Source organism: Nycticebus coucang, chromosome 20 (genome assembly GCF_027406575.1).
Source record: "Nycticebus coucang isolate mNycCou1 chromosome 20, mNycCou1.pri, whole genome shotgun sequence".
NCBI classification, from domain to species: Eukaryota; Metazoa; Chordata; class Mammalia; order Primates; family Lorisidae; genus Nycticebus; species Nycticebus coucang.
This window is the reverse complement of record NC_069799.1, coordinates 28,147,951-28,160,128: the sequence shown is the minus strand read 5'-3', so window position 1 is coordinate 28,160,128 and position 12,178 is coordinate 28,147,951. Positions and strand designations below refer to the sequence as shown.

The 12,178-nt window shown below is 39.4% G+C and overlaps 1 pseudogene; it reads right to left on the bottom strand.

Moving 5' to 3' along the window:
• Window positions 1-12,178, bottom strand: part of LOC128572529 (RNA-binding E3 ubiquitin-protein ligase MEX3C-like) — a 45,200-nt pseudogene that overhangs the window by 23,332 nt on the left and 9,690 nt on the right.

Sequence of the window (12,178 nt, the reverse complement as noted above, 5' to 3'; positions counted from 1 at the left end):
GACTGAAACTGGACCTACACCTTTCACCATTTACTAAGATAGCCTCTCATTTGATTAAAGATTTAAACTTAAGACATGAAACTATAAAAAATACTAGAAGAGACAGTAATTATCGCTACTTAAGAGAGTTTCTGGTGGCGAGGATGGGTGGAGGCAGGGTGATTGGTGTGATTACACCTTCAGTGCATCTTACAAGGGTACATGTGAAACTTAGTAAGTGTAAAATAGAAATGTCTTAACACAATAACTAAGAAAATGCCAGGAAAGCTATGTTAAGCAGTGTGATGAAAATGTGCCAAAAAGGGGAGGCGGAGCAAGATGGCAGCCGAGTAACAGCTTCCTTGAATCTGGACACCGTGAGTCTGGGGATATAGGACTCCAGGCATCTCTGGTTGGTGGGATCTGCCTATCATCACCCCTGAGAGGATACAGGGAGTCAGCGAGAGACTTCTGGACCCCAAGAGGAGGACTAAAACAGTGGAAAACTGGCAAGTGGTCGCATGTGTTCAATCCGTCTAAACCCGCCCGCAACTGTAAGTTCAGTAGCAGCGAGACTGCAAACCAGAAAGGCCTTACCTGTGAACTGTTTTGGTGTCTTTGGACTTGGCACTCATTTGAACTGCCTTGGGGAGAGCCTGAGCGGGAGTGCGGAGAACTTTGGCCTTTTTCTAGGGCCCTAGTCTGAGCCGCTGATCCAGACATTACTAATAGTGTTTGGCTCTGGGTCACAGGCAGACATTGTAAGCGATCGGCCCCGGCAAGCTCCGCCCTCAGGGTTGCAGAGCTTGAATTGGGTGGGAGCCGGTAACCCAGCGACCAAGTAGCCTAAGGGCGGGGTCTGAGCCGCCTGGCAGCCCTAACCCTCGGGGGCAGAGGGAGACCAGTTTTGACGCACAGGGTAAGTGGATAGCCACTTCAGCAGTGATTCCAGTGACAAGCACTTCCCTGAGAAAGCTTCTGCTCAGTAAGTGAACAAGTTCAAAGTGCCTTTTAAGTGGGCTGAAGAGAGATTTCGGGTGTCTACCTGCTGGGGTTTGAGATACCAGCAGCCTCCAGTCATATCAGAACTGTGATTAACATCTCATGCCCCAGAAGACCACGTGTTGCCCAGACAATATTCAATAAGATATACATACTGCTTTGTTTTTGGTTGTGTTTTTTTTTGTTTTTTGGTATGGTTGTTTTTTTTTGTTTATTTTGATGTTGTTGATTGTTGTTTTTTTTTTTTTAAGTTCAACCTTTTCCATACAGATCCTTTTTCTTTCTCAATTTTTCTAGTTTAATTATAATTTCCCATTGCTGCCTATTTCAATAATTAGAACTTCATTTTTGTTAGTGTTTCTACTGCTATTATTTGGTTTTTCCAGCCAATTTTATCCCGTAAAGTTTTCTGTTTGCTTGTTTTGGTTTGATTTATAGAATTTTTGTCTTTCCTCTCTACTTGGTGGAGGTGGGGTACTGAGTCTGATCAGGTTAGCAAAGAGCTGCTGAACTCAAAGGAACCACCAAACTGGGCATCCCCCAAAGGTGGGTTTTTTTTAAGGTTGTGTCAAAGCACCCTACTACACACCTATATTGCTCTGTCTCCCTCTTTCTGTGCCTCTCTTCTTTTTGTCAATATTCCTTTTACACACCCCCTCTCCTTTCTCTATTTTTCTTTTTTTTTTTTTAATCACTCGTTTCTCCTTTCTTTCATCCCTTTTTTGCTCTTAAACCTTCTCACCCTTCTGGTCCTGTAACCCTTAGTCCACAGGCATGAGAACTTAAAGACCAAGAGGAAGTGAAAGGAAAATTAGGGCAAGGAAACAGATAAAAGAAATCACCCATGAGGAAGAATCAGCAGAAAACTCCAGGCAACATGAAGAACCAGTCCAGAACAACCCCGCCAATGGACCATGAGGTAGCTACTGCAGAGGATTCCACCTATACAGAAATGTTAGGAATGACAGAAAGGGAATTTAGAATACACATGTTGAAAACAATGAAAGAAATGATGGAAACAATGAATGCAAATTCTAATAAAGTGGAAAATAACCAAAAGGAAATCCAAAAACAGAATCAAATAAGAGATGAGCGATATGAAGAATATAAAAAGGATATAGCAGAGCTGAAGGAAATGAAACAGTCTATCAGGGAACTTAAAGATGCAATGGAAAGTATCAGCAACAGGTTAGACAATGCAGAAGAAAGAATTTCAGAGGTAGAAGACAAAGTTTTTGAGATAACTCAGATAGTAAAAGAGGCAGAAAAGAAGAGAGAGAAAGCAGAACGTTCACTGTCAGAATTGTGGGACTTTATTAAGCGTTCCAACATATGAGTTATAGGAATTCCAGAAGGGGAAGAAGAATGCCCCAGAGGAAAGGAAGCCACACTAGAGAACACTATAAAAGAAAATTTCCCAAATATCACCAAAGATTCTGACACACTGCTTTCAGAGGGCTATCGGACACCAGGTCGCCTCAACTCTAACCGAGCTTCTCCAAGACACATTGTGATGAAACTGTCCAAAGTAAAGACCAAAGAAAATATTCTGCCAGCTGCCAGGTGCAAGCGTCAGTTGACCTACAGGGGCAAATCCATCAGATTGACCGCAGACTTCTCCAATGAAATTTTCCAAGCAAGAAGACAATGGTCATCTACCTTTAATCTACTTAAACAGAACAATTTCCAGCCCAGAATTCTGTACCCTGCTAAGCTAAGCTTCAAAATTGACGGAGAAATCAAATCATTTACGGATATACAAACATTGAGGAAATTCGCCACAACAAGACCAGCTCTAAAGGAAATACTTCAACCTGTTCTGCACACTGACCACAACAATGGATCAGCAGCAAAGTAAGAACTCAAAAATTAAAGGACAGAACCAAACCTCCACACTGATGCAAAAGATAAAACTAAGAAATGGACTCTCACAGAATAAGACAAATAGAATACGACCACACTTATCAATTAACTCAATAAATGTTAATGGCTTGAATTCCCCACTGAAGAGACATAGATCGGCTGACTGGATTAAAAAAAAACAAGCCATCCATTTGCTGTCTGCAAGAAAAACACCTGGCTTCAAAAGACAAATTAAAGCTCCAAGTCAAGGGTTGGAAGACAATTTTTCACGCAAATGGAATTCAGAAGAAAAGAGGAGTTGCAATCTTATTTTCAGATACATGTGGATTTAAAGCAACTAAAGTCAAAAAAGACAAAGATAGTCACTTTATATTGGTCAAGGGAAAAATACAACAAGAAGACATTTCAATTCTAAATATCTATGCACCCAATTTAAATGCTCCCAGATTCCTGAAACAGAAATTACTCAGTCTGATCAATATGATATCTGATAATACCATCATAACAGGGGACCTTAACACACCTCTTACACAGCTGGACAGATCCTCTAAACAGAAATTAAACAAGGATATTAGAGACTTAAATGAGACCCTAGAACAACTGTGCTTGATAGACGCATATAGAACACTGCATCCCAAAGATAAAGAATATACATTCTTCTCATCACCCCATGGAACATTCTCCAAAATTGATCATATCCTGGGACACAAAACAAATATCAACAGAATCAAAAGAATTAAAATTTTACCTTGTATCTTCTTAGACCATAAGGCACTAAAGGTGGAACTCAACTCTAACAAAAATGCTCGACCCCACCCAAAGGCATGGAAAGTAAACAATCTTCTGTTGAATAACAGATGGGTGCAGGAAGAAATGAAACAGGAAATCATTAACTTCCTTGAGCATAACAACAATGAAGACACAAGCTACCAAAACATGTGGGATACGGCAAAAGCAGTTTTGAGAGGAAAATTCATCGCTTTAGATGCCTACGTTCGAAAAACAGAAAGAGAGCACATCAACAAACTCACAAGAGATCTTATGGAATTGGAAAAAGAAGAACAATCTAAGCCTAAACTCAGTAGAAGAAAAGAAATATTCAAAATCAAATCAGAGATCAATGAAATTGAAAATGAAAGAATGATTCAGAAAATTAATGAAACAAGGAGTTGGTTTTTTGAAAAAATAAATAAAATAGATAAACCATTGGCCAGACTAACCAGGAATAGAAAAGTAAAATCTCTAGTAACCTCAATCAGAAATGATAAAGGGGAAATAAAAACTGATCCCACAGAGCTACAAGAGATCATCTCTGAATACTACCAAAAAATCTGTGCCCAGAAATTTGACAATGTGAAAGCAATGGATCAATATTTGGAATCACACCCTCTCCCTAGACTCAGCCAGGAAGAAATAGAGCTCCTGAACAGAACAATTTCAAGCAGTGAGATCAAAGAAACAATAAAACAATCTTCCAACCAAAAAATGCCCTGGCCCAGATGGCTTCACTCCAGAATTGTATCAAACCTTAAAGGAAGAGCTTATTCCTGTACTGCAGAAATTATTCCAAAAAATTGAGGAAGAAGGAATCTTCCCCAACACATTCTATGAAGCAAACATCACCCTGATACCAAAACCAGGAAAAGACCCAAACAAAAAGGAGAATTTCAGACCAATCTCACTCATGAACATAGACGCAAAAATCCTCAACAAAATCCTAGCCAATAGATTACAGCTTATCATCAAAAAAGTCATTCATCATGATCAAGTAGGCTTCATCCCAGGGATGCAAGGCTGGTTTAACATACGCAAGTCTATAAACGTTATCCACCATATTAACAGAGGCAAAAATAAAGATCACATGATCCTCTCAATAGATGCAGAAAAAGCATTTGATAAAATGCAGCATCCTTTTCTAATTAGAACACTGAAGAGTATAGGCATAGGTGGCACATTTCTAAAACTGATTGAAGCTATCTATGACAAACCCACAGCCAATATTTTACTGAATGGAGTAAAACTGAAAGCTTTTCCTCTTAGAACTGGAACCAGACAAGGTTGTCCTCTGTCACCTTTACTATTCAACATAGTGCTGGAAGTTCTAGCCAATACAATTCGGCAAGACAAGGAAATAAAGGGAATCCAAATGGGAGCAGAGGAGATCAAACTCTCCCTCTTTGCTGACGACATGATCTTATACTTAGAGAACCCCAAAGACTCAACCACAAGACTCCTGGAAGTCATCAAAAAATACAGTAATATTTCAGAATATAAACTCAATGTCCACAAGTCAGTAGCCTTTGTGTACACCAATAACAGTCAAGATGAGAAGCTAATTAAGGACACAACTCCCTTCACCATAGTCTCAAAGAAAATGAAATACCTAGGAGTATACCTAATGAAGGAGGTGAAGGACCTCTATAAAGAAAACTATGAAATCCTCAGAAAGGAAATAGCAGAGGATATTAACAAATGGAAGAACATACCATGCTCATGGATGGGAAAAATCAACATTGTTAAAATGTCTATACTTCCCAAAGCAATCTACCTATTCAATGCCATTCCTATCAAAATACCAACATCGTACTTTCAAGATTTGGAAAAAATGATTCTGCGGTTTTGTATGGAACCGGAAAATACCCAGTATAGCTAAGGCAGTTCTCTGTAACAAAAATAAAGCTGGGGGCATCAGCATACCATATTTTAGTCTGTACTACAAAGCCATAGTGCTCAAGACAGCATGGTACTGGCACAAAAACAGAGACATAGACACTCGGAATCGAACTGAAAACCAAGAAATGAAACTAATATCTTACAACCACCTAATCTTTGATAAACCAAACAAAAACATACCTTGGGGGAAAGACTCCCTATTCAATAAATGGTGTTGGGAGAACTGGATGTCTACATGTAAAAGACTGAAACTGGACCCACACATTTCCCCACTCACAAAAATTGATTCAAGATGGATAAAGGACTTAAACTTAAGGCATGAAACAATAAAAATCCTCCAAGAAAGCATAGGAAAAACACTGGAAGATATTGGCCTGGGGAAAGACTTCATGAAGAAGACTGCCATGGCAATTGCAACAACAACAAAAATAAACAAATGGGACTTCATTAAACTGAAAAGGTTCTGTACAGCTAAGGAGACAATAACCAAAGCAAAGAGACAATCTACACAATGGGAAAGGATATTTGCATATTTTGAATCAGACAAAAGCTTGATAACTAGGATCTATAGAGAACTCAAATTAATCCACATGAAAGAAGCCAACAATCCCTTATATCAATGGGCAAGAGAAATGAATAGAACTTTCTCTAAAGACGACAGACGAATGGCTAGCAAACACATGAAAAAATGTTCATCATCTCTATATATTAGAGAAATGCAAATCAAAACAACCCTGCGATATCATCTAACCCCAGTTAGAAAGGCCCACATCACAAAATCTCAAAACTGCAGATGCTGGTGTGGATGTGGAGAGAAGGGAACACTTTTACACTGCTGGTGGGACTGCAAACTAGTACAACCTTTCTGGAAGGTAGTATGGGGAAACCTCAAAGCACTCAAGCTAGACCTCCCATTTGATCCTGCAATCCCATTACTGGGCATCTACCCAGAAGCAAAGAAATCCTTTTATCATAAGGACACTTGTACTAGACTGTTTATTGCAGATCAATTTACAATCGCCAAAATGTGGAAACAGCCTAAATGCCCACCAACCCAGGAATGGATTAACAAGCTGTGGTATATGTATACCATGGAATACTATTCAGCCATTAAAAAAAATGGAGACTTTACATCCTTCTTATTAACCTTTATGGACGTGGAAGACATTATTCTTAGTAAAGCATCACAAGAATGGAGAAGCATGAATCCTATGTACTCAATTTTGATATGAGGACAATTAATGACAATTATGGTTATGGGGGTGGAAACAGAGAGAGGGAGGAGGGAGGTGGGTGGGGCCTTGGTGTGTGTCACACTTTATGGGGGCAAGACATGATTGCAAGAGGGACTTTACCTAACAATTGCCATCAATGTAACCTGGCTTATTGTACCCTCAATGAATCCCCAACAATAAAAAATAAATAAAAAAAAGAAAATATTATGCTAAGTGAGTTAAATCAGACACAAAGGGACAGATATTGTAGGATTCCACCTACGTAAGATACCTAGAATGGGCAATTCATAGAGACAGAAAGTAGAATAGGGTTTGCCATGGGCTGGGGAGAGGAGGAGATGGGGGCAATTTTTTAATGGGCACAGAGGTTCAGTTTGGGAAGATGAAAAAGTCCTGGAAACAGATAGTGGTGATGAGTTTACAGGGTTGTGAATGTACCTAATGCCATTGAACTGTGAACTGTATTATTTAACAATGGTTAAAATGATCAATTTTATGCTATGTGTATTTTACCACAATAAAAAGTTATACGAAAAAAAAAAGAAGCATAGGATATTTGCATATTTTGAATCAGACATAAGCTTTATAACTAGGATCTATAGAGAACTCAAATTAATCCACATGAAAAAAGCCAACAATCCCATATATTAATGGGCAAGAGACATGAATAGAACCTTCTCTAAAGAAGACAGACAAAGGGCTAACAAACATCTGAAAAAATGCTCATCATCCCTATTTCTTAGAGAAATGCAAATCAAAACCAACCCAAGATACCATCTAACCCCAGCGAGAATGACCCACATCACAAAATCTCAAAACTGCAGATGCTGGCATGGATGTGGTATCTTTTATACTGCTGGTGGGACTGCAAACTAATACAACCTTTTTGGAAGGAAGTATGGAGAACCCTCAAAGAACTCAAGCTAAACCTCCCATTTGATCCTGCAATCCCATTACTGGGCATCTACCCAGAAGGAAAAAAATCCTTTTATCTTAAGAACACTTGCACTAGACTATTTATTTCAGCTCAATTTACACTCGCCAAAATGTGGAAACAGCCTAAATGCCCACCAACCCAGGAATGGATTAACAACCTATGGTATATGTACACCATGGCATACTATTCAGCCATTAAAAAAAATGGAAACTTTGCAGCCTTTGTATTAACCTGGATGGAAATGGAACACATTGTTCTTAGTACAGCATCACAAGAATGGAAAAAAAAAAAAAAAGAAAATGTGCCAAACAGTCTATAAAACCAGTGTATGGTGCCCCATGATGGCATTAATGTACACAGCTATGATTTAATTAAAAAAAAAGAGAGAGAGAGAGTTGCTGGTGGGTTAAGTGAGAAGACACACATGCATGCATAGACCTGTGAGTGGCTGACAGGTTCAAATGCAGAGTAAAGTTGTTATTTAAATTAGCAGATAGGAAGTCATTAACAGCACTGTTATTGTCATCTTCTTTCAGCGCTATCTATACCAGCAGCAGCAGCGCTGAAGACTGGGGAATGTCTCAAAAAACATGGCACTGGAAGAGGGTCAGGGCTGAGGCAGACAAGTCTGGCTCAAGAACACTACACACCCTGAGCTGATCAGCCACAGATCCAGAACCACTGGTACAGCCACCGTCAGAGCTCCAAACCCTCCATGCACTTTCCCTGTAACTTCTCAGAAATGGGAGAAACCTCAGAAACCCAGGTTATGGTTCAGCCATGGAATTGTGATGCTGTAAAAGCTGGAGCTCAAGCTTTCCATGAAAGCCAGTAGTTTACAGATGATAGCCAGATGAATGAAGCCATTTGCTACAGATTATCATGTCAGTTATTCAAGTATTTGCATGTATGTGTGTAGATGGCCTTTAGTATGTTGCCTGCAGCAAATAACTCTATTTCTGATGCTGTTTCTCTTATAAAGAATTTCATCCTTTTAGAGGTTAGAGAAAACAATCTGAGAACCACTACTGTGAATTGAATTTAGATACAGGAGGAATTGGGGGAAAACATCGGTAACCCTGGGAGAAAGTAACTGTGCAGTTCTGAGCTCCAGGGAGGAGGGTAATCTGACACAATCTTAAATGTAGCCCAAAGAAAGATGCATTCAAAATCCAGTTAAAAATGGAGGAACATAATTCCATTACGTTCTGAGAGGATAATTTAAGACTGCTGAGATTCTATTTTTCAGAGCTTTTGAAACACACCATTAGTATTGATGACAAAAAAAAAAAAAGAAGAATACATGTAGATATATCTTTTTGTGTTCTTTGCCACAGATAAGTACAGATTGGAAATAAGGAAGAATAACTCAATGGTAGCACAAACATAAAGGAAGATAAATATCTAAAATCATGCAAAATATTATATATAGTCTGCAAGCCACTACAAGAATTTTTGAGACAGACTGTATTATGGTCTGTTATTATAGTCTGTATGTATTATGGTCTGTTATTTCTCTTCCAAGAAACGCAGTTCACAGTCCTTTCTGATTTACCTGTGGAAGCTTTAACATCCTCAGTTTATCAGTGTTGCCAGAAGGGTTTCATTTGTTTTTGTCCATGTATGTTTTGTTTCTTGATTTTGTGTAACTTAAAACACAAGACTTTTGTAATGACCCATGTAGAAATCCTTTTAAATTATGCTGGGAAGAGGGAGAGAGGCTCAAGGAAAGGTCATGCCTTGGTTGTGGGGGTTGAAAGACAGCATTTCTCAAACTGTCCGTATTCTACTAAAGCTCCATGAACCATCACTTTCATTAAAAAGACCACTAAAGGCTTTTTCCCTTTGTTTTATTTATTGATATGTGTTTGTGTGTGTGTGTGTGTTTCTGTGTGTAGAGATTTTTAAAGATTTAAAACATTAAGAGGAGGGTGCCAGGGGCTACACAGCTGTCTTCGGGAGAAAGGTGTGGCATCCCTGGCCCTCCAGAGGCTGCAGCCTGTGCCTGCCCTATGGCCTCCCCAGATGGTCACTGGGTTTGACTCCTACCTGATGCTGCTCCACTGAGAGTCTTTTACATGACCGCTGGCCAAGGCAGCTATAAAACCTGAAAGGAGGGCACACTGTGGCATGGAGGGCAGCAAGCAACCCTCACTCCTACGCCTTCACTGTCCCTCTGGGCAGCTCTGGGCAGCCAGTATCATCACTGCCCCATGCCTACCACCTGTGCCCACCTCATACCTCCCACCTTCAGTGAGCATCTGGCCTCCTACTCAGGGATTTGGCCTTCCTCCCTGGTGAAGAAGCCACCAGCCTGGCTCCAGGTGCAGCACGTCCGGCCACGTGATCTCTGCCAGCTGCCAGTACCCCATGTGCCAGTAGACAGGTAACAGGCTCTCAGCCAGTGAATGGTGATGGTGTCGAGCCCTGTTTCAACCGCCTATTGGCTATTTGCAACTCCTCTTTGATAGAATGCTTATTCCAGATGTGTTGGTTTTTATTAAACTGGGTTGTAGGTCTTACTGCCTTATAGGAATTCTTCGTACATTTTTCATACCAGTGCTTTGTCAGATGGATATATTATAAATACTGGCCGAGCAGTATAAATACCAGTGCTTTGTCAGATGGCTATATTAGAATTACTGGCCAGCTGGATATATTATAAATACTGACAGTATCATTTGGTGACTGACTAAATTACCATATGTAAACATTTTTCTTAAATAGGAAAAGTGTAAAATCTTTCAATTCTCTTTTGGAGGCCATAAATTGGATATCAAAACACGACAAGGACACCACAAGAAAGAAATATCACTAGCCAATGTCTCTAGAAAAATATATGCAAAAAATCTTACCACCACATAATAGACTAAAGGGAAAAGAACATATAATCACAATAGATGCAGAAGAAAGTATGTGAGAAAAATGTGATAGCTATTGATTTAAAAGCTCCCAGTAAGCTTGGAATAAATATAAAATCCCTTCAAGCCTACAGCAATACTATACCTCATGGCGAAACATTGTTCCCCTTGGGAACAACAACATCATCAAAAAAAATGTCCACTATACTGTTTCTATTCACCATCATACCGAAAGTATTTGCCAATGCAATAATTTAAGAAAGAGAAATAAAAGGTATTAACATTGAAAGGATCTGTAGTAATGACTGTGTTTGTGGAAAATCTAAATATATTTACAAAGTATGCAGATTAGTATATGAATTTAATAAAGTCACACAGAACCAAGTCAGGACACTAAAATAATTGCATGCTTGCATACAGGAAACAAGTACAAAATGAATTTTGAAAATGTCATCTACAACGTGATTCAAAAAATCAAATATCTCAAATATCTAGGAGTAAATCTAACAAAAAATTCTTGTATACTTATACAGTGTAAGTCACTGACAATATTACACTTTGTGCCTTTCCAGAACTTTTTCTGAGCAGGATGATCTAGAATGGGACAGCTGGCCCCTTTTCTCCCTGACCTTCATGGCCTTCTTCACAAAAGAGCAGTTAAATTGGTTTTAGAAATGATTTTCAGTTCCAAGCATATGGGGTTGAGCGATATCTATTATATTTAAATATCAGACAAAAGCATTTTCTTTCTTTTTTCCATGTAGGACAACTGGCTTGCAAATAGAATTTTATCATGTCATACTCTGCTAGCATTGAAAGGCTGAGCCACAGTTGCTATTTGCCATTTGTGCTACAGGGCACATTGTGTGTGCCTAATAGGCTATAACATTTTGCTAGGGCCGCTGTGGCTCCTGCAGGAATGTGAGGCAGCTATTTGAGGGCACAGTGTCTGCCCTGCGAGGTTATGGGGATGAGTTCTCTGAGATGGCATACTGCAGACAAATGCATAGAGTAGATTAACACTCTTCTATGTGTAATTTCTGCCTTTCCTGCATAAAACTTCCTTATAAAAGTGTTAACTATTAAGCTTTGTGAAAGATCTGGCAGGCAGTGGAGATGCCTGCTTCAGGAGATGCTTTGGGCAGGTAGTTACCATATAAATAGCAGCAATGTGCAAAGATGCTCATGACCTCGTGTGAAGTGAAAGCAACACAAAGAAGTTTCTCTGATATTCCTGCAGTGCACCTAACTGAGTTGCCATTGAATACTAATGAAGGCCAAATTTCATTTGGATGGAACTATGGTCCCTCAAGTAGAAAGCCCTAGAATAGAGCACCGAAAGTCCCCAAATGCAATTCTGAGTCTGGGGCCTGTGATAGTCTTCTCCACCAAGGGAGGCAACCAGTGAGATTTTACAATTGCATTCCTGATCCACTGATCGTACCTGCCTTGAACTTCTGGGCGAAATCAAAGTCAATGTAGTGGTTTTGTCCCAAATTATAACCAGTAATCTAGTAAACTGCCATAAGCCCTACTACTACCAATAAGTACTACCAATAAGTAATCATAATGCATTACAAAGTTACTTCGAATACTGCAGAATTAGGCAGAAGTTGTTGTAAAATAAA